Consider the following 25,250-nt stretch of genomic DNA (forward strand, 5'->3'; position numbering starts at 1 on the left):
TGATTGAGAAATTGTGTTGCTTCTCTTTGGGAGACCCAAGCTGTAATACTACCCTTTGCCAGTAGGTGCCGCCATCTAACATACCATCCTTCCAGCCCTTGGCAAATCAGACCTTGGGGAGCCCTACTCAAGGAACCCAGTGCCTCAAACAAATTTGCAAATGGTCAAGTTAAGATGTGGAATTAATTGTATATGTGTTTTTTTATAACCATAGATTCAATTTTTAATGAGTTTGACATTCTTTGTGCACTTACTATGTGCCAGGAACTTAAAGAATATGGGAATTCAGAGATGACATAATTTCTCCTTTCAAGTTCATAATTAGGTAGGAGAGAGAAATTTGCATCTAAATAATTAGACTATAAGGCAGAACATGGTAAATGCCCAAATACAAAGGTGCCAACATAAAATTCTAATGAGGGCACAAAGAAGGCAGATTAATTCCAGCTGGAAGCTTGGGGACGCCCCAGAAGAGAGGGTTTAAAGACGGCCTCAAAGAATACGTAGAATTCCCTTATGTGGAGTTGTGTGAAGGAGGGGGGGGAGGGTTTTCCACGTGGTGGAAATGGGGTGAGCAAGGACTTGCAGCGGGGAGTGTCTCCAGGGAATTAATAATGTGGTTCAACTAGAGACAAGTATTTAAGGGGACAAGTATTAAGATCTGAAAAGAAAAGGCAGGCCAGACGATGAAGCACGGGTTTCCATCTGATGTTAAGGGGTTGTGCATGGGTCTGGAACCCCTGATGGCTTTAAAGCAAGGCAACCGCATGGCCGGCTCACATCATGAATTGGTTTTATATACTCTGGGCTTTAGGCACTCTGCAGGATTTCTTCAGTGTTAAGCAAGTTTATTTCATCATGGATGCAGAAAGAAAACAGGGGGGAGGGGGTGGGGAAGAAACAAAAAAGTAAAACGGAGGGGAAGAATGGATAGAAGAAAAAGAAAGATGGAGGAGGAGGAGAAAGAGAAAAAAGGAGGAAGCAGCCGGGGAGGAGACCAGGCAGACCCTGCCTTGGGGGCCGGGGAGGCTCTGCTCAGGGGCTGCACGCAGTGAGCTGTTTGGGCTTTTCCAGGCCAGTGGCCTCTGGCTCCAGGCCCTGGCCGACCACAGAGGACAATGTGAGGCGGGTTTGTTTGGTGATGTGTTTTCTGCTGGCCCTGTTTGTTTGTTTTCTGTTTTTCTGGCAGTGTACACGTCTGGGGTAGAGAAAAAGGAGGAGGTCAGGGACGTGGCCGGCATTGACAATGGTCCCGGGCCCAGGAGGCTCTGGGCTGGTGGGATTCTGTAGTGAGAGCTTGGTGAACATTGGAGTTGGATTTTTTGCTGTCCCTGGAAAGGGCCTCTATGTGGGTACCCAGAGCCAGGTGGCCTGCCCAGCCTGGAGATGGTTTGCCCCAGGCTCTTTGTCCCTGTCTTTTTCCACCCTGGCAGGAAAGAATTAGTCCTTGAGGCCTGGGCTCCTTGCCTGTGTAGCCAGGATGTCGTGCTGGGCTGGGGAGCCTGTGGGGGTAGCAAGAACAGCCACTTCCAGCTCAGCGCTGGGCGCCTCAGGGGCGTCCACGAGAGCCAGCCCGCTCCCAAGCCCCTGATGATGAGTCTGGCTTTCTCTCTCCTGTCCCACAGCCCTTGGAAGCCAATCTAACGAGCACTATTAAAGTTAATGAAACGCAATGAGTCCTCCGTTTGCTCAGTTACAACTCTTTACGAGATTGCTCCCTCTTGCTGAGGAGATTCATTTAAGCTGCCTGGGCTTGGCCTTTGTCCCCCTAATTTTTATTGGCCTATTAACAAGATCTGATGCTCTGGGCTCACCAGGAATATCTGGTACTGTGGTCCCAATAAGCCCCATTGGGTCAAATCTCAGGTGGCCTTTTGATTCCAAATTAGCCTAAAAACAGCCCTTATTACCTTTCCTCCCTCTTTTGCTTCCCCACCTCCAAACCCAGTTTTATATGTAGGTACAGCAGGGACATGGGAAGACTTCAGAAGTTAGGAGATGCTTGCCCATCCCCTTTAGAATGTGTCTCCACCCACTGATGGAGTAGTTCCCCCTAGTTAGAACTCCAGTTCCTTTGGCTTAAGGGCTTTATTCCCCATTAAGATGGGAATACAGAACCTTATTAGTCATTTACTTGTTGGTGTGAATTCATTTGTAAGGTCATGGATAGGCTTCAAGCAGATCTGAGAATCTCCTAAATTGTAAATAAACATTTGTCTCTAGGGTTCATTTTCCCAGAGAGGGGTTTTCTACAGCTTTCTTCAAAGTTTCCATGACACAAACACCACCTCCCCCCGCCTCACCCCCAAAAAGGTGAAAAAAGAAACCTCCATGGGGGTGCCTTTGTGGCTTAGTCAGTTAAATGTCTGATTCCTGGTTTCGGCTCAGGTCATGGTCTGATGGTTTATGGGATTGAGCCCCTCATCGATCACACATCACTGTCAGCGTGGACCCTGCTTGGGATTCTCTCTCTCCCTTTCTCTCTGCTCCTCCCCTGTGCCTCCTCTTGCTCTCTCTTTCTCTCTCAAAATAAATAAACATTGTTTTAAATAAAACAACAACAACAACAACAACAACCCTCCATAGAAGTGGAAGAAGAATGGTCTGTAGTTGGGACACAAGACTGACTTCCTACCTATATCATCTGCTTGGCCAAACCCACCCCGAGGAGGTGGCCCCCTGCTCCTTTGGAGACACTTCCTCCAGACCTCCCAGTGTCACCACAGCTCAATCATGTCAGTCCTCAATCTTAAAACCAACCTCAAGTTGGGGGACTGGGGTAAGAGAGCCCTTTAACGCTATGTTGATTTACATGGCGAGGCTGTAATGATAGGTTTACATGCTGCTGTAAATACCCATAAACTCTCTGTAAGTGCTGGGCATCGCGTGCCATCGGCGCCCAGATTCTCGGCAGCCCCGCACAGGCCTGGCACTCAAGAAGTCAGAGAGGAGGAGAGCACTGAGCTGGTAGCAGCTGTCATGATAACATCTCAGCTGTGACCATTGAGGAAGAGGGCACAGTTTGAGCTGGTGTATGTAGTCCCTTGTCTGCCCACACAGAGCAGGTGGCCTATGCACAGTAATGCCTCAGAAGGGCTCCTTCCCCGGCTCAGTCTGATTGTCCTTGTGGCTTATGGATGGCATTGTCACCGGAAGACCCCTGTTAAAATGCAAAAGGACTGCTCAGGAAGGGGAGTTGGGTCTGAGAGTCTGTTCTTCACACGGTAACCAGAGTCATCTTAAAGCAGGGTTTCACCACCTCAGTACTATCAAAGTTTGGTTGTGGGGGGCTGTCCTGCACACTGTAGGATGTTTAGTGGCATCCCTGGCCATTACTCACCAGATGCCAGTGGCATACCCTCCCAAGTTTTGACAACCAAAAAATATCTCCAGACATTGCCAAATGTCTCTTCAGAGAAGGGGGCAAAATTTCACCTCCCCAACCCCAGCCCATGGAGAATCTCTGTCATAAAGTATAAATCAAAACATGTCACTCCCTCGTGAAAATCCTGCAATGTCTTCCCATTGTTCTGAGCATGAAATCCAGGTGCTTGGTGTGGGCTTCAAGGCCCTCGTAGGCTAGATTTGTGTCCCTCTCCAGCCTCACTCAAGCCCCTCTGCTCTCATCTGCCATCACCCTTTGGCCATGTAAACATTTTTGACATACCTAGACAAGACAAGCTCCTTCTTGGACAGAGTGGAAGATGGGGAGACATCACAGATCTGGGATATGTTCACACACATTTATGACAACTTGTAAATATTTCACTTACCGAATGGATTACTTTTGTTTTTCCTGTCTCCCCCATAAGAATGTAAACTCCATGAGACCAGGAACCTTGTCTGACTTGTTAACTATTGGATCTTCATCATCTTCCAAGGTGCCTGCCTCACAGAATGAGTCCTGAATAACTATCTGTGGAAAGAATGAATGAGGGTGGCAGGGGCTTCGAGAGGGAGAAGGTTTCTTGGGTACATTGAGGCCTGAATCTTGGGCAGGAAGGGTGTAGAGTAGGAAGGGCAAAATGTATTCTGGGGCAGGGGTTAGGGGGGTGAAAGAAACAAAGGTCCAGAGAAGACACAATGGCCTGAATGTGCCACAACTGACCCAGGGGACATACAAGAGCAGACTCTCCTCATGGGGCAGAAGGACAGATGCTGTGTGAATATGGTTTTGGGTCTGAGCGGATTCAGGGGTGAAGAGCTTGAGTCCCTTGATGAGGAAGTGCGGAGAGAAGTCAGCCAGGTTGGAGCCTCGTGAAACGGGAACCAAACAAGAGAGGGTTGTGACTGCTGAGCCGGGAGTCCGGACTTGGCTGTGCCTCTGAAAAGTAATGGTTATTCCTCTAATGGTATCTAACCTTGGTGACTCTGACTGCTCTGATCCCCTCAAGCCCCTGGAACCAACTCTGTGGCCGTAACAGAAGTCAAAGGACTGATCAGACAATTGAGCCTAGACCAGTGCAGGAGCCCAGGGACCCAAACAGAAGAGGCCTGGGGCCTGCTTCCATCTTCCCTCCCTTTCTTGATGTGTGGCCTTGCTCCAGGCATCGGACTACGATGGACCTCCGTGTCCTTCTTTTGGAAAACAGAGTTAACAATACCTGCCCCGTTCAGAGGAGAAATGAGGTAATGTTTGTGCAGCATTGTGAGCTCACTGAACACAATGAGTGTATTCTTCTTAACAGTAACAATAATAATCATTACTGCAAATCTAACCAGTGAATATATCTCCCCAAAGCTGGAGTAGGGCCCCTCAGTAGGATAGCAATTAAAGTAAAAAACAAAACAAAACAAAACAACAACAACAAAAACCTCTAGATGGGGGAATTTTCCAGCCCCATTTTGATCTTCGGAGTTTGCAGAGTTGATATCGCTGTGGGAGGGAGAGAGAGGCCTGCAGCAATCATTCATTCTATTTCCATTCAATTGTACTCATTGTATCTCTCTTGTCCTTGACTTATCCCCAGTGGGTTTTGCAACTTCTCTCCCTCCTGCATTCCAAGGAGAAAGAGGTCCCTTAGACTCTCCATCTCCACACCACCCAGGGTCCCATTCACTCATGGATGTGGTGATCTGGCTGTTAGAGATCCTGGCATTTAGGCATTGGCCACAAACTAGCCTGCAAAGTAGGTGGTCCTTCCTGAGTACTTGAGCCTCTTTTCTACCCATCCCACTAAGTAGGCCAATGATTCCCAAACCAGGCTGTGCATTCAAAGCCTCCAGGAGTGGGGCCCATGGATTCTCAGGTGATTCTAATGCAGCCAGCCAGCACCTGTCTGAACTTGGGAATCACCAGGTGTAGTGAAATATTTGTTATGAAACATGACTACAAGGAGCAGAGCAATGCTTACACATAAGTGCTGTTGAAGTTTGGGTCAAGCTGGCAGAAGACCTTCTCTCCTACCCCAATCTGCTAAATGACAGAAAACTCTAGAAAAAAAATTCCTACTATATTACAGTGTGAGAAAATAAGAGAGAACTATTAGCATATCAGAAATGTTGGATCCCTGAAAGATGAAGAACAAATAGCATCCAAGCTCTAAAGCAATCAGACTAGAGGGAACCAAAGCTAAAACACATGAAGGAGAAGATTGCTGTGGAGGAAAGAATGGTTTGAGGGCTCTAAGCCTGAGACAGCAGACTTGAAATAACCAGAGGAGGCCCCAGGGATGTTCCTTGCTGCTTTATGACGAGTTGACCCCAACGTTGGGATTTGCCCCAACGTGCTGGGGCTAGAGAGGCAGAGCAATGCTCCAAGTAGCTTCTGACACTCTGAGAGAGAAATGGGGAATCCTCCAGGAGAAAAGCTGTCAGCAGGTGGCTCATCTCTCACCCTGTCAATAACCAGGGACATGCTACCATGAACACAAAGCTGGCAAATAGACATCCTCAAATGCAGTGATGAACAGAACATCGTGAATCACTAAAGGTTTAAGGAAAAATAGAACCATGGTTCAGAGAAATTCTAAGCTAGTACTGTCCAATAGAACCTTCTGGGATGATGGAAGTGTTCTATAGTTGAGTTGTCCAAAATGTAGCTACACACCACATGTGGCTATTGAGCCCTTGAAATGTGGCTGTTGTAGCTGAGGAACAAATTTTTTATTTTATTTTGTTTTAATAAATTAGAATTTGTTTTAAAATATTTTATTTTTAAGTAATCTCTATGCCCAACATGGAGCTCGAACTCCCAACCCTGAGAGTAAGAGTCACATGCTCCAACAACTGAGCCAGCCAGATGCCCCTAATAATTTAAATGTAAATAGCAAGCAACTACTGTATTGGATAGCATAGCTCTACACTTAACATAGAAGAGTAAACACCCAAAGAAATGGAGACAATAGAACAAATAACAACACAAAACAGTTTATTTTGGGGCACCTGGGGGTGTCAAGCATCCCACTTCTGCTCCGGTCATGATCTCACAGTTTGTGGGTTGGAGCTCTGCGTTGGGCTCTGAGCTGATAGCTTGAAGCCTGGAACCTGCTTCAGATTCTTTTTGACAGAGAGAGAGAGAGAGAGAGCGAGCAAGAGAGAGCACGAGTGCAAGTGGGGGAGTGGCAGAGAGAGAGAGAAAGAGAGAGAATCCCAAGCAGGATCTGAACTGTCAGCGCAGAGCTCAGTGTGGGTCTTGAACCCACAAACTGTGAGATCACAACCTAAGCAGAAGTCACCAAAGTCGGATGCCACCCAGGCACTCCCAACAAAAACCAGTTTAAGTGAAGAATAATTATTGTCCTATAGAGATTCCAAATAATAATAAATCAACAAGTGGGGGTAGCTGGCTGGCTCAGTTGGTGGAGCATGTGACTCTCGATCTTGGGGTTGTGAGTTTGAGCCCCACGTTGGGTGTAGAGATTACTTAAAAATAAAATCTTAAAACCCTCAATCAGTGTTCTTAGAAATTTAAAAATTAATTATCAGATTTTCAAATTCAGTAGATGGTCTGAGATGAATTTAATTATCTAGTTATTAGGGAAGGCTGAGCTGAAGAAGTCTCCTTAAGTATAGTGAAAAGAATAAAAAGATGGAAAGTCTGAGAGAAAAAGGTAAGAGACATCTGTCTAATAGGTATTACAGAAGGATAGGACTTCAGAGAATAGAAGAGAGGAAATAATTAAAGAACTAATAAAAGAAAATTTCCCAGGTGTTGAAGAAAGAAATTAATCATTAGATGGAATGTTTCCAGGAAAAAAAGACCCACACCAAGACTTTATAGTGAAATTTCAGAACAACAACAATAAAGAAAAAAAAGGCCTGGAACCTTCCAGAGAGAAAAAGCAGGTCACCAATAAAATAATATTAAATTGGCATCAGACTGGATGTTAAAAGACAATGGGACACTATCTGCAAAGTTCCAAAGGGAAATGAAGTATTCAAGTAGGAAGGGGAAAATTAAGACATTTTTTGTTTTGCAAGGGGAAAATTTGCCACCTTCAGATACTTTAAAGAATTCCTAGGGGGTGTGCTTCAATTTAAAAAGTAGTGAATTCAGGGAAGAGAAAGACGTGGGATGCTGAAACTATGGTGAACAAAGAAACTAGTAAAACTTTTAGTGAACTTTGAGTAACTACTGAGGCATAATGTAAACATTTTAAAAACAATATGGGGGCGGCTGGCTGGCTCAGTTGGTGGAGCATGTAACTCTTTATCTCGGGGTCGTGAGTTCAAGCCCCACGTTGGGTGTATAGCTTACTTAAAAAATAAAATAAAATAAAAACAACAGTATGGAATCATAATCTACCCAGATGATCTCAACTTGGGAGGTGACAAATGGAGGAAGAAGAGGAACACTAAAATGTGATAAAGGAGACAGAGTTCCTGATTAGCTGTAGACATTGGTGGAAGAGCATAAGTTACAGATATATGGATTCAAGTGTAAGAGTAACCAACAGAAGATGGAGAATTGGAAAATAAAATTCCAACTATTTAGGGTGAATTAAAAGGGGGGCAAAGAAAACTCAATCTAACAAAAAGAAAAAAGAAAAAACAAAGAGGAAGCATAAAATAAAATAACAGGTTAAGTCTAAAAAATCATTGAAATAATACATGAAAAAAGAGAAAAGTTCTTCTGTTAAAGGCAAAAGCCTGCTGTATGCTCTTGACACAGATGTGTGTGATACTAAATGACAAGAACATTTTGAATATGAACAGATGGGGGAAATACATCAAGCAAATGATAACAAAAATTAAGCAGGTATATTAGCATCAGACAATATGGAATCCCAGGCAAAAATCACTAAAAGAAACAAAGGATATACAGATACAAGGTATAATCTTATAAAAAATATATTATTTCTATGATTCTTAATGCAGTTTCAAAATATATAAAGTAAACACTGATAGAAACCAAGGAAAAATGAACAAATCTCTGGCCCTAGATAAGTCTCAGAAATCTACAGATTATGTAGACAAAAGTCTTAATGAAAATAATGGAGGATTTGAGTGACACAATTAACAAACTGTAACTGGTATATGTTATACCATACAAACCAAGAACACATTTTTCCCCCAAATACATTTTTAACATTCACACAGAAAAAAAACTCAAAAATTCCCCAAATCCCCTTAACACAATGTATTTTACCAGCCATTTTCTCTGTCCAAAATATGTGAAAATCAGCAATTAACATTAAAATGTTGGGGCGCTTGGGTGGCTCAGTAGGGTGGGCAACCGATTCTTGATTTTGGCTCAGGTCATGATCTCATGGTTCCATGAGTTTGAGCCCGACGTGGTCTCCATGCTGGCTGCTTGGGATTCTCTCTCTCAGCCCTTCCTCCCCGCCAAACCATTAGAATGGTGGGGTGGGCTGGGGTGGAACTCTGTATCTGTGGTACTTGGAAATGTAAATTCATTCACAGGGAATTCCTTGGAACTCAAAGCCTGGTGTAATAGAGTCTATTCTGATGTATACTTATGGATGGAAGTCTCACGCATGAATGTCACCTGTCATGGTGTCCTAAAGTAGGGAAACATTATTGTGAACCTTTGCTCCTGCAAGTGAAGTCTAAATAAACAGCCTGGTATTCAAACCCCTCCAGAATTGGACCCCAGCCTGCCTTTCCTCTCTCACCTCCCACTCTTCTCCACCACACAGGCACCACAAACTCTTGGCATGCACACCACCTAATGGGTGCTCCTTGGTGCGTGACACTCATCCTGTTACTTAACTCTCGCCCTGTCACTTAACTGTTCCACCTGAGTAAATCTCACCTCCTCCCCCTGATTATGCACACCAGCGAACTATGGCTCAAAGGCCCTATATGGCCCAGCCCCTGTTTTGTAAATAAAGTTTTTTTTTCCTTTCGTCTGGGATCAGGGAGGCATTTGGACTCACTTTACCTGAGCGAAAGCAGCAGTGAGAGTTTATGTTGTTATATACACTGTCTTTAAAATGAAAAAATAGGAGGTGCCTGGGTGGGTTGGTTGGTTAAATGTTGGACTCTAGATTTTGGCTCAGGTCATGATCTCACTGTTCATGAGATCGAGTCCCATGTCAGACTCTGTGCTGACCGTGTGGAGTCTGCTTGGAATTCTCCCTCTCTCTCTGCCCCTCCCCTGCTTGTGCTTTCTCTGTCTCTCTCAAAATAAATAAAATAAAGAAATAAAAATATTAATTTGTAAAAACCAAAATAAAATGAATAAATAGCAAAGGAAGATTAAAGTGTTTATCCAACACAGTGCTCTGGCGAAATTGGAATTATTATTGTCTCGTGATCTAATTCCTAATTGTTTTTTCTTTCTCTTGGACATCTCCTTTATTTAACAGAAGCTTATAATGTGTTTTCTATGAGTCTGGCATTCTTGTAGGTGTTTTATAAATTTTCACTCAGTTGACTCTCAAGACAGTCCTGCGAGTTAGATGCTACTGTCATCCACCTTGTAGAGATGAGGAAACTGAGGCACAGAGGGGTGAATCAACTTGTGTGAGGACACATTCCTAGTATGTGGCAATTTGGCTCTGGAATCCTCACTTACCCACCATCCTGTGCTGCCTTTCATCCTCAAATGTGACTTGCCTTTTTCCTCTAGGTTAAAAACACATCAAATAATGGCTCATCTCCCCAGCCTGAGATTAGTACAGTTTCTACTCTATTAAACATATAGAATGGGTGTTGTATGTAAGTGATGAATCGTTAAATTCTACTCCTGAAACCAATATTACACTATATGTTAACTACCTTGAATTTAAATTAAAAACAACTACAACAACACATTGGGATCAGTCACCAAGGAGGGTACATGTAAAGAATGAGCTCCAAGGAGGGGGTGGGTTATGTAGGTTACCGCATCCCCATCACCTAGAAGAGTATCTGACACATGGAAGGTGCACAGCAAAAATATTCTGAATGAATAAGCAATCAGATGAATTGATGAATGAATGGATAAGTGTATGAATTAGATATGTATATAAATAAAGTTTTATTGGAACATAGCCATGCCCATTCATTTATATAATGTTTATGGCTGCTTTCCCTAGAGTTGAGTAGTTACAACAGAGGCCATATGGCCCACAAGGCGTAAAATGTTTACAGAAAAGTTTGCTGAACCCTATTTCTTCCTCTTGCTGTCATCAGTAAGCCAGGGCTGGAGAGGAACCCCTATCACTACTTGTTGCATGAAAAATAAATGGTCAAGAATGGCCTGTGCAGGAAATAGCAAGGATGTTCTCTGTGCCCCAGGAATGCCCTGATGGGGGAAGAGGAGGCAGCATTACAGATGGACGTCACCCTTGCAAAAGTGGTTAGAAGGCAGGCTTTGGGGCCGGGATTGACTTGGGTTTGACCGCCAGCTCTGCCATTTACCAGCTGTATGACTTCGGGCAGCTTCCATGCTCTCTTTGAACCTCAGCTTGCTTCTCTGGCACCATGGATGATAAAATCTAGAGTAGTTCAAGGCTCAAGCAAGGTAATGTGCAGAAACTATCTAGGATCTAGGGCTCCGATAAACGATCATTCTTTTTCACTGTGGATGCCGAGTACTTTTCAAGGTTGGTCTCTGATTACTACTGGCCAGTTTTCAATGAGCTTTTGTGCCCAGGTAGCTCTTCACAGAGAAGACCACCACTGCCCCCACCCCTTTCTTCCTGCAGTTACCTTCTGTAGCCTTCCAGGTTCTACACTAGCTCTCATCCTGCCCTGGCACTCCCCGATTTCTGGTCCCCTGTACCCATCTCTGCATGTACTCTCCCTTTCTCTGTCTTTCAAGTTATTATTGTTCTCTGGGTGTTTCCTGTGAATCCAGACATCTGCCCAAGCAGATCTGCCCTCACAGGGGGTCCAGTGAATCCTTGAGGGCTGGCCACTTGATTTGATGATGGTGGAGAGGGGTGCTGCTGAGCAGACCCAGCCCAGATCCAGGCCGAGTGGGCCCACACCCACCAGTCACTTGAGTGACCAGACTAGACAGCTTTTGCCTGAAGTTGCTGGACTTGAAACTGCCACCACCAGATAGGCATTCCTTCATGATTATTCTTACCCTCATGCCATTCCTCTGTTAAAATGCAGGTAATTCCTGGGAGGAGATCACCTGTGTCCAGGTTCTTATCTTGAGTTATAACCTCTACCAATGGTCAACTAATGGTTGGGCTGTTGCAGTCCGAGATGAGATGGTACATCTGCAAATAATTTCAACATTGTGAAGAGAAATGTAGAAGCAAAGGATCATTCTTAGTGTTAAAAGGTGTTAGCAGTTATCCTCGCCATTTCATCACAAATGGCTTTTGAAGTATACTCCTGAGGAATGAATCTCTAATGGTGGAATTCCAGACTACAAAATAAATTTTAAATTGTTTAAGGTGGCAGGGCAGGTACTTTCACTTTCAAAGCCCACTGCTCCGGTGGTGATCAACTCAGCCAAATTCTAGGCCAGGTCTGACCACTGGAGTTCTGGAGTGGAGAAAAAGGCTACTGAGGCGACTGAGTTGTTGATGCCAAGGTTTAAGCCAGAAAGAGTCTTGGAATCCTCTCATATTACAGATGAGGAAATGAGGCCCAGAGAGAGAGAAGGTTTCTCAGTCATTCATAGTAGGGGAGCCTAAGTAGTAAGCAGGAGCTAAAGTAGCTAGGATGGGTCTGGGGGCAGGAGGGGTCAGAAGGCAGGATGAAACCAAAGCTGTGTTAAGGGTGAAGCCCTCTTGCCAGTGCCTGCCCTCCTCAGGGCTTTCCCTGTGCGCACCCAGCACAAATAGACAGACGGACAGAAGAGTCCACCCAGGCTGCCCCTCCCCCATCAAGTGCAACTGCTCCTTGCCTGGGGCCACCCTGCCAAGGGGAGGCCTCCCATCCCAGGCCCTTGGCCCATGGAGAGAAAGTCCGAAACAATGCCTTTAAACTGAAAACATTTTTGTCTTTCTCTATGGAACAATGGCCACTAACAACCATGGAACTGGAGCAGAAATGGAACGTGAACCCCAGGGGCCTGGGAGCCTGGAGGGGTGTGGGGGTGGGGAGGGACTTGGGGGACAGAGGTCTGAGGAGAGCCTCTCCCCACCACCTCCCATCACCCCCCCCCCCCCCCACACACCTCCTGTCCCTCTGAGGCACTTCTAGAGGCCACTGACTTTTCCATTTGGAACACCACTTGACCCCCGCCCCCAAAGTCTCATAGGGCTCCGGGTGGCTGCACAGGCCACCCTCCCACCCACCCCAACACTGTCCTGGGCACTTACCGCAGGAAGGCCAGGAACAGCAATCATGAGACAGCTTAAAACAACCCCCCAAGCCCCTGGAGCCCCTGCTGCGGAGAGGACAGGGCCATGTGGGTGACCCTAAGGCCACTGACTGACCTCCTGTTCCTTCACTGTGGAACCTCCAGCGTTGGGCTCTTTTGGGGGGTAGCTGAGACAACGCGCCCCGCTCAGAGTGGGAGATGACGCATTTTTCTGCGACCACAAGCCACTTTTGACGGGTCCGCCCCATTGAGGAGCAACCGAAACCTCATCCCACCCAGCACGGCTTTTGTCTGCACCACATATTTGTCTTATTTGGAAGATTTTTGTGGGTTTTCCCGTCTTTCCCCAGCGCTTACTGCCCTGAGGGGGTCGGAGGCCATGGTGGGGCTGCGGGAACGGGGTAAGAGGCATTCCTGGGGCACGATGCCTGGTGGTCTGCGGCATGGTTGGAAGTGGGGGAGAAATCTGCCCCCCACAACACCCTGTGCCCCAAATGGGCACCCTGGACCCAGGTCGCACGCGGCTCCTGGTCCTTCCTGGGCCTGTTTCCTGTCCGTTTTCTCCTCTCAGCCTCCTCAGCTCCTGCTCCTCAGTCTCATTCCTTCATCCCCGAAGCCCAAGGCTGCTTGGCTCCTGCCATCCCTGCTTCCTGGTGGGTGCACCCACCTTCCCTCCTCTTTCTTTCTGCCTATCTGAATTCTGAAGTGTCTCTCAGGGCCTGGTGCCACCTCTCCTCCTCCTTGGTGCTCCCCCTGCACCTCCTCTCCAACCCTTGGCAGGGTCTCCTGCTTCTGAACTTCAGAAGTGTGTGTTTTCTATCCCTTTGGTGATTCCAAACGCCCCCTGCCTCTGTAACAGCTGCCCAGTGACATGGAGGCCAGAGGCTACAGCTTTTGTTCTTTGGTTCCTCCCCCATCACACCTTATATGAAGCAGTTTGCTCCATTAATATTTGTTTGACTGGGGTTTCTCAAGGGTTGGCCATGGACCAAATTAGAGAATCTCAGTGATGGAAGAGACTTAATCCAATGATCCACTCAGAACTTGAATTCCTGCCAAAAAGTGTCTGGCTTCAGCTTACATGCCTCTAGTGATGGAGATCTCACTACTTCATGTGGCAAACCATTCCCTCTTCTGCTAGCTCTGACCTTAAGAAAGTTCTTTCTCATGTTGAACTACTACCTGCCCCCTTTCCCCACCCTACTCCCAGCTAGACCACATAAATCAATTCCAATCCTCTTGCCTCACGAACGCCCTTCAGATATTTGAAGGCAGCAATCTCCTACTTCTGCAGTCTTGTCTTTTCCTGAGGGAAACACCTATTGTCCTAACCTCCAGTGCCCCAGTCCCCCAGTGACCATGGACCTGGAGAGTTCTCCCCCACCCCCACCCCCCTATATAGAGCATTTCCCCAAAGCCCTGTTGAACTCATTCTCCTGACAAAATTTCCTCTTTCTGGATCAAAACGAATGCCATAGCTTTCAGATGGGGCTTGCTTCTATGTGGTTATTTGAGATGTCTCAAAGTAAGGACCCATTCTCTCACTATGTTAAAAAAAAGGAAGGAAGGAAGGAAGGAAGGAAGGAAGGGAGGGAGGGAGGAAGGAAGGAAGGGAGGGAGGAAAGAAATTGGAGGGCACTGAGCAGCTGCTTTGTCTATTTCTCTGTTTGTCCCGGAGCAGCCTACCCTCGCCTGAGGGGTAGCCGGCAAATCTAGAACTAATTCTACACTGCAGTGGAGGTCTGGCTTTCTACACACCTCAAAGGCTGTCAGGTCATTTCTGTGCATTTTAGTATAGGTATTCCAGAGGGAATACCAAACGTTTTAAACCAAAGAGGTGACTCATGGTGGCATTTCAGGATGGTGAGATATGTTAGGAAAAGCAAGTCTTGTGGTGCCGGGCCTGCCTCTCCCCCGACCTTTGGTGGGTGATGGAGAGCTCCCAGCCCCAAGTATATTTGCATCAGGACCAGACACTTCCCAAGGGGTTGCCCCCTCTAGTGCTCAGACCCCATAATTTGTGCCCATTATTGGAACCTAATGCTTTGCTGCCTTGTATATTTCACCATCTTTCTCAAGTGTCTGTATCTTGTAGCGAGTGAAGGACTCCTTAAGGAAAATGACAGGGATCTTAAAGTATTCTTCCCAATGTTCTGTATCTTGATTGTAGTGGTGCATAAACAAACGTATGCATTTACTGAAACTCATCAAACTATGTACTTAAAATGGTTACATTTTATTGCATGTGAATTATACTTTGATGAAGGTGGGGCTTTAAAAAAATTCTTTATATGTTCATTTATTTATTGTTGAGAGAGACAGAGAGAGACAGAGCATGAGCTGGGGAGGGGCAGAGAGAGAGGAAGACACAGAATGTAAAGCAGTCTGTTTGAGCTGTCAGCACAGAGCCCAATGCAGGACTTGAAGTCACGAACCGCGAGATCATGACCTGAGCTGAAGTCGGACGCTTAACCGACTGAGCCACCCAGGCACCCCTGATGAAGGTGTTTTTTTTAAAAACCATGTCCTGCTCATACCTGGATTCATATACACTTGTGGATTGATTTACTGAGTTAAGCTGTACCTAGAGCTGTAGCCTAGATCCATCTTCATTTCTAAACCCAATGATCAGCTTGAGATAGCTCCTCAAACAACATGGCTGAAGTGACTCTGCATTCTCTGGCCTTGCCTCCAACCTGGTCCTCCTACCCAGTGACGCATGCCTAACTCAAGCAGACTTATTCGGTTCCTCACCCAGCCTATCTTGCAGGATTGCTTAAAATGACCATTACCATCACCAGTACTGTTGTGATTACACTTCCCTCATATACCAGCTCTCTACCCAGTATTGCCAATCACGCACCTTGAGAGTTGAAGGTTCCTCTCTAAAACTCCGAATGTGAGGTCACTATGACTCCAGGTTGATTTATCAGACCACGGCTGTTGCTCTGAGCTTCCTAATCACTGTGTTCCAGAAACCATGTGGCAGTGATCTTCTTGCCTGATGGGATACCGTCCCCGGGCCAAGGTTCTAACCATCTTGCCTGAGCTATGGCTCAAGGTGTCTGAGTCCCTTGGATGCTGAGCTCTGTTCTTCTGCCCAAGTGCCTAGCTTCTTTGACTTGCCCTGAACTCATGACTGTGTCCTTAAAAAAGAAGATAGGGGCTGCCTGAAGGTAGCAAGGTGGGATAATTTTTACTCGCCTATTTATGCTTTCCAGTCTATCCTAATGATTCCTGAATAAGTGCATCTGTCTTCCCGACCAGACTGCAAGCTCACTGAGGGCAGAGGCTGAGTCCTAACCCTCTTCATTATTCTCAACTTCTAGTGTGTGCCTAGCACATAGTTGGCATTTGATAAACGTTTACAGAGTGATTAATGAATTGAATTTTATGAAGACTATGGGTGAGATGTTCTGCCTTATCAGACAGTATCCTATCCAGTGCTGATGGAGGGAGACCGGAACTTTATATATGGCTGACTGAACGTGCCTTGGTCCAACCATGTGGGAGGGCTATTTGGCAATCTCTTGCCAAGTGGAAGATGCCCTCCCTAGTCTTTACTCTGTATGTGCACAGGAATGTTGATAGCATTGCTCTATGTAATCATGAAAAGCTAGAAGTGACCTGGATGTCCATCCACAATAGACATTGTGGAAGCCACACAATCAACCACAGCTTCACTCATTCATGTGGATGATTCTTAAAAACATGGGGATAGATCAAAAAAGAAAGTTGCTGGGCACCTGGGTGGCTCAGTCAGTTAAGTGTCTGACTCTTGATTTCAGCTCAGGTCTTGATCTCAGGGCCATGAATTCAAGCCCTGCATTGAGCTCCATGCCCAGCATAGAGCCTACTCAAAAAAAAGAGAAACAAAGTTGCTGATGGATATATACAGTATGATACCACTTCCATGATCTTTAAATAAATGCAAAACATACTATATATTAGGCCTGATAATTTAGGCTCTGGACTGGCTGAGGGGGGACTCCGGACCCAGTTCACCCCTCTGCAAAGGGTATATGTAATATGTATATATGTCTATGTATATATTTTACTATGTATGTACTATATATTGATATAAGTAATATATGGTAAAGTATAGAGAATAATAAACATCAGATCCAGGAGAATGGACCCCTCAGTGGTGCAGGGAGCAGAGAGAGATATACTTGAGTCAGGTGCACAGAGGTCTCACCAGTATTGGCAAAGTGATGTTTCTCATGTCGGCTGGTATGGGTATGTGGTGTTTGTGATGTCATTCTTTATTCCGTGGTCATTATTATTGCTGTTCCCCAGACATTTGCGGCCCCTTCTCCTTCTAACCGCTAGAAGGATTGCACTTCCTGGTTCCCTGTGACTGGCAGAGGAAGCCTTGTCATTAGTTCTGGCCAGTGACTTGTAAACTAGAGTATTAAACTGCCTTTTGAGACCCTCCAGATCTCTCTTTGGCTTCTTGAGATGGTGACTGTTTTATCAGCTTGGGTCCCTGAGTGATTTCAGGGAGCAGAGCCCCTGGCTCATCCTTGAAGGACACATAGCAGAAGCAGAAGTATGTTAAGCCACTAAGATATCAGGGTTGTTTGGTATTGCAGCATAGTCTAGAATATTCTGACCGATATATACCTTTTAGTGTGTCTAGAATATTTCAATTACAAAATGAAATGAGGGGAAACATCCATGACCTTCAGGCAAATGCCAAGATTCAATAATCTCTCCTATGAGAGAGAAGGAAGGAGAAGGAAGAGAGAGAGAGAGAAGGAAGCCCTGCAACTCCTCATTTCCATTGATTTCCTTTAAAAAGAAAAGAAAAGAAAAGAAAAGAAAAGAAAAGAAAAGAAAAGAAAAGAAAAGAAAAGAAAAGAAAAGAAAAGAAAAGGCAGGGGCACCTGGGTGGCTCAGTCAGTTAAGCGTCTGACTCTTGATTTTGGCTCAGGTTGTGATCTTACCGTTGGGTTCATGGGATCAAGCCCTGCTTCGGGCTCTGTCCTGACAGCATGGGGCCTGCTTAGAATTCTCTCTGTCCCTCCCCTCCCCACTGTGCCCCCTCTGTCTCTCAAAAATAAGTAAACTTTTTTTAAAGAGGCAATTTCCTAGCTCCCTGTTACCCATTGAGGAATGGCAGTGGGCAAGCTCAGCAATGAATTTGGGTAGACTTGAGGCTGGAGTGTACCTGGCATTTCACTACACCATCCTTAGAAATCAATTGCACCCCACTGTGCTTTCCACTAGCCGGGGCTCACCTTTGGGAAACAAACCCAGCCATTGCTGGGCATCAGACACCTGTGGGGCAGATTCAGCTTGGCATATTCTCCGGGCTTCTGAGTCCCCCTCCTCCCCTAAGCTGCAGGAACATCAGCCAGAGCAGATACCAGAGATCAGAGAAGACAGGATGTGAAGTTTCCCATCTTACATGCCTGGCAAGAACATGAACCTGGGCTCTTGGGAGCTTGGGGCTGGCTGGCTCTGTCACACAGTCTGGAGCCCACTGATACTTCAAACACCAGCCTCCTGCCTTCTTGCCTCCGGAGGAAGTGTTCCTGGATTACCTTGACTGGAGGGGAGGAGAGAAGGAGCTGCAGGTAATACCTGGATTTCTATGGTGCTTTTCTTCTTAAAGCTTCAAAAGACTTCCCCTACTCTGATCTCCTGTGGCCTTCCCCAGAAACATGGCAAGGAGAGGAAGATTCTTTCATTTCCCAGTCCAGGTGAGGAAATGGGGGCCCAGAGTGGGTAAGCAAATGACCCGTGGTCACAGAACAAGACATAGATAGGATTCTGGTGGGCAAAAGTCTCTGTCTCCAGACCCCATCTCCCCTACACTGGTCCTAGACCCACTCTGCTGGGCTGGCTGGCCTCTCTGTGTGGGCAGCAGCTTCTGTGCTCTTAGCTGCCCTTGCAGAGGGGCGGACTAGGCCCTGAGTCTCTGCTCAACTGTCCTGGGGCCTGAACAGAGAGGAGGAGGAGGATCTGGGAGAGGCTAAGGTCAGCCTCCGCTCCCACAGAGCAGTGACGACAGGTTGGCTCTAAGCCCCACGGTCCCACCAATTGGGAGGTCAGGCCAGGGAGGCTGCCAGAACACCGGGGCTGAAGAGGGTCCAGATAATGCAACTGGGGTAGCCTCTGTGGGTGGAAATGACATTTCTTGGCCTTAAATCGCTCCATCTCCGGAGCCCCGGAGCCTCGGCGGGGCTATTAATTCCTAGACTCCTGGGGCTGCTCAGCCCCGTCATTCTGTTTGCACAAGCTGTGTAAGATCTTAGGCATTTTTCCTGCCACCCGTCTCCCCACCTCCCTTCAGTTTTCCTGTGTGATTTCAACAAGGGGTTAGTTTATTTCTAGTAGCAGGCCTGGGGTTCCAGCTGACCGCGTACATATTTTGTCCTTCTTACAAGTGACATGGCTCAAATCAACAGCAAACTCTTGAGGCTTTTCTTTGTAACCTGGTGTCTCCGTAAAAGAAAGGTAATGCGTATGTGCACGAATGGCAGAAATAGAGGCCATATCTATGCATGAATGTGTTTGTATATCAGGTTAACTAACCAATTAACCCCCCAGATTGATTGATTGATTGATTGATTGATTGATTTTAGCACTTACTAAGTGTCAGGCACTATGATAGCCCTGGGCACACAGGCTAAACAAGAGTCCTAACTGGTCAAACAACTATTATCACCCGCATGCCTGCCCCTAGTGGTGTCTCCTGGCCTGGTTGGACATCCCAGCCACAAGACCCACGTATCTCTGAATCTTGCCTGTCCTCACGCAGCTGAGAATGAAGAAGAGGAAAAGGCAGATGGGTACAGGAGGTGCTCAGTGCAGAAAATTGACAGATCATGGTAGCTGACTGGTTGGAGAAAGAGAAATCAATGACAAATCAGTGACTGTGCCAAGGTATTTGGCCTGATGACAGAGAAAATTGGAGAATGGACAAGACAGATGCATGGGCTTTGGAGGGGTAGTAGGCCACTTGTTTCAGTTTGCTGATAACAAAGTCCAATCATAGTGGCTTAAACACACAAGGATTTCTTCTCTCACATAAACATCCACAGCTCCATGGACAGTGGAGCAGCTCCCCAGTCCCTGGGGGATCCTCTTATCTTCCTGCTCTGGTCATCCTCAAATTTGCCTCATGGCCCAAAATGGCTACCGGAGGTCTACTCATTTCATCTGAACTCCAGGAAGAGAGAGGGAGGAAGGACAGGAGGACAAAAAGGGCATATGTACCCCCACCCTTTTAAGACACTCACCTGTCACCCTCTGCTTGTGCCTTATTGACCAAAACTTAATCACATGGCTTCATCAAGCTGCCAAGGAGGCTTGGAAGTAGTTCTTTTTGTTTTTTTTGTTTTTTTTTGTTGTTTTTTTAGCTGGATGTGCTGCCCAGGACTCTGTTACTAGTGAAGAAGGGAACGACTGATATCAGGAAGCAACGAGCACTTTCTGCTATGGTACTCACTCAATAAGTATGTGTGGACTTGCATTGAATCAGCAGGAAAGATAAGGAATTATGTTTGGGGGCAAGAAGTTTGCAGTGAGGATGAAATATCTTATTTGAAACAGGAGTGGAACGTATGTGAAAGGGAGCTGAATATATAGATTCTCAGGTCAGCCACAGAGAGGTTCGCAGAAAACCATGGCTGGTGAAAGCCCCTGGTTTAGCCTTAGGTCAAGTATACAGCATGGGGGGAGGGGTTGGGTGGAAGAGAGGGAAGAGCACCTTGCAAAAGAAAAAATTGACAGACCACTGTGTGTCATCACTCTGTGCCTTCATCTGGGCTCATTCAGCCTTCCAGTCAGTCTGTAGGATGCTGCAGCTCCTGCCTGTGGATAGCTTTGGAGGGTACCTGTTAAGTACAGTATGCCCTATTCTCTCCTGTGCCTAGGCTGAGAATTTTAAGGACATCCACAGGAAAGATACCCGCCCCCCCCGATCTGCTTCTCCCCATCAAGATGTATCCTGCTTAGACCCTGCTTGGGGAATTCTGGGAGCTGAAGAGTAGGGGGCTGTCCCATGGAGAGGGAGTAAGGGCAAGGGAAGGGCTTCTCCCCTTGCTACGGAAAGCCTCAAGAAATTTCTCCCAGGGGATTTGAATCAGTGTTTCTCCATCACACACAATTTTACCCTAGAGGGGACATTTGGCCAGGTCTGGGAACATTTTTGATTGTTATGACTGGGGAAGTAGGGTGTGCTATTGACATTCAGTGGGTAGAGGCCAGAGATGTTGCTAAACATCCTACAAAGCACAGGACAGCCTCCCACAACAAAGAATTATCCTGCCCAAAATATGAATAGTGTCGAGGTTGCGAAACCCTGGTTTATATGAGTCTGATCACTGGGCCCACAGGAAACTTAAACAATCCGTTTCACCCAGACCCATGCAATGTCGATTGACATTTAGGCTAACTCTAGGCTTCTGACAGGCCTATTTAAACACCAGAGGAAAGCCTAAACCATGCTTGTCATAATTGACCACCACTTATTGACCATCAACTACGCCTGGGTTCTTTACATAAATTACTGCCACGTTTTCAACAACCATAAAGACGTAGGCAGCGCTATCATCATTATTCCTGTTTCACGGATGAGCAAACTGAGACTCAAAGAAAATAGCAAACAGCTAGTAAGTGACCCCAGGGCCCACTCACTTTTCATTCCCCACATGCTTCTCATATTTGTTACAGTCCCATTACTACATATATCTGCTTATGGTGTCAGCTTTTGAAAGCTCATAATTGGGCATGACAAATGAGGGAGCACTCTACCAACCGATCATTCTGTTCAACCTAGTACCTCTTTCTTCAGATGTTCCAGGTGAACAGGAGTCTCTATGCTTAAAGCATATAAAGATGTGTCAGGAGGATGCAGTTCCTTGAAAAGCAAAGCCAAGTAGCCACAAAGCAGATGAAAATATGCCCAAGTTCACGAAGAGGTCAAGGAAGTGCAAAGTAAAGTAACAGAGAGATACCTCAGGGGGTCCCACCTGTTAAAATCGCCAAGCACTGGTGCCATGTCTTGCTGGGTGTGGGGGAAAGGGCATCCTCACTCACTGTTGTCAGGGAGGGGAGGTGTTAGACCTTTTGCAAAAGCAATCTGCACTATCTTCTAAAATTAAACCCAGGGACACCTTAACCCAGCAATCCCACTTCTGGACAGATAACAGATAACGTAACAAGACTTTTACCACACCCTTGCTTATGGTAGCAAAAAACTGGAAACACAGTGGATGCCTGTCACAAGGGGGAAGTTTAATAAATTAACAAGAATGGATTTTATCGTAAGTAATAATAATAATACCGGTATACAATCACAACAGTTCCTATGATATAGAAAAATATGCCTAGCAAGATCCCATTTACGTGCATTTGTGTATATGTAAATACAGAGGAAATATTTGCATATGCTTATAGGACCATGGAGAAAAATACAAAAGAGTTCATTCTAGGTTCTTAATGTGGGTTTCTTGGAAGTGGAGACCATACGGGGGTGGGAACCAAGGAAGACTAAAGAAGAAAGGAAAAGGAAAAAAACCGCATTTAGTATTGTGTGTGATATGACCAAATGCATGCACTTATGCAACACTTATAAATGTGTAGGTATCTGATTAAATTAAACTATAAGAACTGTAATTCTCAAACGGGCCATAGCTGAGGAGGAGGCAGCGTGTTTCCCCTGGCCCGCGGGCTCTCGGCTCCGGGTCCCCTGGGGCCGGCGGGCAGAGGCTGCGCGCTCCCGCGAGGCGAGTGGCGGGCTGGCCGGGCTTGTCTCGGCGCCTGCGGGCGCGATGCGCTGCACCTCGTCGGGGGCGCGGAATCCCTCACCTCGAGGGAAGCAGACGCCGGCCGCCCGGGAGACCGCGCGGGGATTTTCCAGTGGGGGCGGAGGCTCCTGAAAGGCGCATTGTCGGCCAGGGGAGGCCGGCGCGGCTCAGGGACGGCAGGGTCACAGAGGCCTGGGGGTGGGAGGGGGGACCCCGGCTGGGCATCCCAGGGCCGCGCCTCGGATCCCCCCTCCCCGCCCGCCCGCCACATCGCCCGATTCTCCTGAAGCTCTGCGAGAGAGGCCCGAGGCCCCTGTTCAGCGCAGAGGCGAGTATTACCCGCATGCAGAGGGGGCTGGGAACTCGAGCCCAGCGAGCCACAGGGTTTGTGCGCAGGTCGGCTTCATTTTGGAGCCCGAGGGTGGCTTGGGCAGGCCTTGGGGGTTGTCGGTATTTGTGGCTCCCTCTCCCTGCGGCCTAGGCCTAGCTCTGTGCCTGCCGCACTGTAGGCATTCAACATTTGCACGGTGAATGACAGAGCCTTTGACAGGAGATGTCTGGGGATGACCCCTCTGGTGTCCCCATCCTCTCTCCAGAACCCTGGGCAGCATTCCTATACCATCAAAATCCCAATCTCGACCTGTAGACCTGCGTCCTGCTCCCCACCTCCCCTCCAGCCAGTGTGGGGGGGGGGGGCGGGGGGGTGACAGGGCAGGGAACTGCCCTGAGGACAGGGTCTATATCAGATGTGTTTAATCACCTCCCAGAAAAAGAACGACAGCCCAACACACAGTAGGACAGTAGGTATCTGTTACCAAAATTTACTGTGGCACTGCAGAGGAAGAGGACACTTTGAGTCAAGTGGGTCTCTCTATGTCCCTTGAATAAAAATCTAATTAGGTCTTATTCTGCTGTTTGTACCAAGAGAGGAACTTAGAAATGTAGTCTTGGGCCACTCAGGAGACCTGGTGGCAGGAAGGCAGAGGTGTGACAAAACTCGTAGCTTAAAAAAAACAAAAACAGACTGAGTATAAAGTTTAAGAGTTGATGGAGGTGGCCAAGAAGCTTCTCTTGTTCGCTTGCCCTGGGCTGTTTGCCAGAAAAGAGGGAGAAAAAAAAAAAAAAAAAGAAAAGAAAAAGAAAAGAAAGAAACAAAGAAAGGAAAAAAGAAAGCCCTCGTAGGGGTTAAGTGGCTCTAAGGGAAAGATTTTCTACCTGGAACTCAAGCAAGAATTGGGCTACAAATGAAATCTAACTTCTATGACCAGAGAGTTGGCAGGAGAGAAATGTGTGTAGGTGTGCGTGTTTGTGTGTGTAAAAACCCTGGGCTTGGGGTCAAAGTTCTGATTTCAGGATCCGAGCCAAGGTCTCAGCGACTTAGATCAGCCTCTTGACCCAGGGAAATATCCTTGACTTCTCTGAACCTCAGTTTCCTTATCTGTAGCCTGGGGATAATAATCCTACTTCATTTCACCTGACCGTCTCCCCAATGGATGTGTGAGTACCTGTCTCCTTGCCTCCGTACCGCAGGTCCTCAGCAAAAGGCTGTGAGTCAAATGGAATCTTGTATATCAGTGTTTATTGCAGCATTGTTGAAAACATTGTGCTGAGTGAAAAGAAGCCAGTCACAAAGAGACAAATATTATGCCATTCCACGTATGTGAGTTACCTAGAATAGGCAAATTCATCGACTCGGAAAATAGAATAGAGGTTACCAGGGCCTAAGGGTAAGGGAAATGAAGCGTTACTGCTTAATGGGTACAGATTTTCTGTTTGGGATGATGAAAACGTTTTGGAAATAGATAGTGGTGATCGTTGCACACCAGTGTGACTGGAACTAATGCCACGGAATTATACACTTAAAAATGGTTAAAATGGCAAAATTTATATTCTACATATTTTCCTACAATAAAACATTGAAGAAGAAAAAAAAAAGGCCATGGGGCCCAACTGTGAAAAGAAAGCCCTGTTTTTGGTAGCAGCACTTTTGTGATAGCTCCTAGCTGGAAACAGCCCAAAACTCCATCTAGAGTAGAATGGACACAGTGTTGTCTGTTCATACAATGGAATGCTACGCAGTTGTGAGAATGACAACCACACACAGCGATCAGGGTGCATCTCGCAGATGTGATGTTGAGTGAAAAAGGCCAGACACAGAAGAGGACGTCCTGTATGATTTCATTTATGCAGCGTTCAAAACCAACCAAAACAATCTGTGGTGCAAGAGGTCAGGATAGGGTTACCTTGGGGAGTGATTACTAGAAGGGAGCACGAGGGGGCTTTTGGGGGCTGGCAGTTTTCTGCTTCCTGATCTCGATGCTGTTACCTGGGTGTGTTCACTTTGGGAAAATGCTCCAAGCTACTTCATACTTATCATGTATATTCTTTTCTGTATTTATGTTTACTTCAACAAAACTTCTTTTTTAGGTTCTGGTTCAAGTCTTGAGTGAAGGCAAGGGTGAACTAGAAAGCAAAACTACAGAAGCCTGATTTACACATTTAATCTGTGCCAAGCCAGAGGGACTATGAAACTAGATTTGTAATTCTCTACGCTGCTTGCGATTTATACCGCACCCCCCTGCCTCCCCCCTGGCCTCCACGAGCTGTTACCAATTAGTTTTTGAACTCTCAACAGCCGACGTTCCATAGCTAGTGCTGCCAGGGACCTGGAGGGCAATGGGGTACACCCTAGCACCAACAAGAGGCCCTGATCTGCAGGCTCAGAGACTCTGGAGAAAATTCCACCATCGGCTTATAGGTACACAGTGGGCATTCGGCAAATATTTGTGTGTGGACTGTGTCATAAACATTCT

General features: G+C 46.5%; 1 long non-coding RNA gene across 2 annotated transcripts in view; it reads left to right on the plus strand.

The window, feature by feature from the left end:
• The window catches only part of LOC128315653 (uncharacterized), a 75,858-nt gene extending 53,486 nt beyond the window's left edge, over positions 1-22,372 (plus strand). Inside the window, exons 2-4 of one of the 2 annotated variants that reach the window (XR_008298641.1) lie at positions 18,021-18,258; positions 19,072-19,141; positions 20,047-22,372. This is a non-coding gene — a long non-coding RNA (uncharacterized LOC128315653). The remainder of the gene's footprint in view (positions 1-18,020; positions 18,259-19,071; positions 19,142-20,046) is intronic. The other variant, XR_008298640.1, reaches the window with a different exon arrangement.
• The last annotated feature ends 2,878 nt before the right edge of the window (positions 22,373-25,250 follow it).

This window comes from Acinonyx jubatus, chromosome B2 (assembly GCF_027475565.1).
Source record: "Acinonyx jubatus isolate Ajub_Pintada_27869175 chromosome B2, VMU_Ajub_asm_v1.0, whole genome shotgun sequence".
In the NCBI taxonomy this organism is placed as follows: domain Eukaryota; kingdom Metazoa; phylum Chordata; class Mammalia; order Carnivora; family Felidae; genus Acinonyx; species Acinonyx jubatus.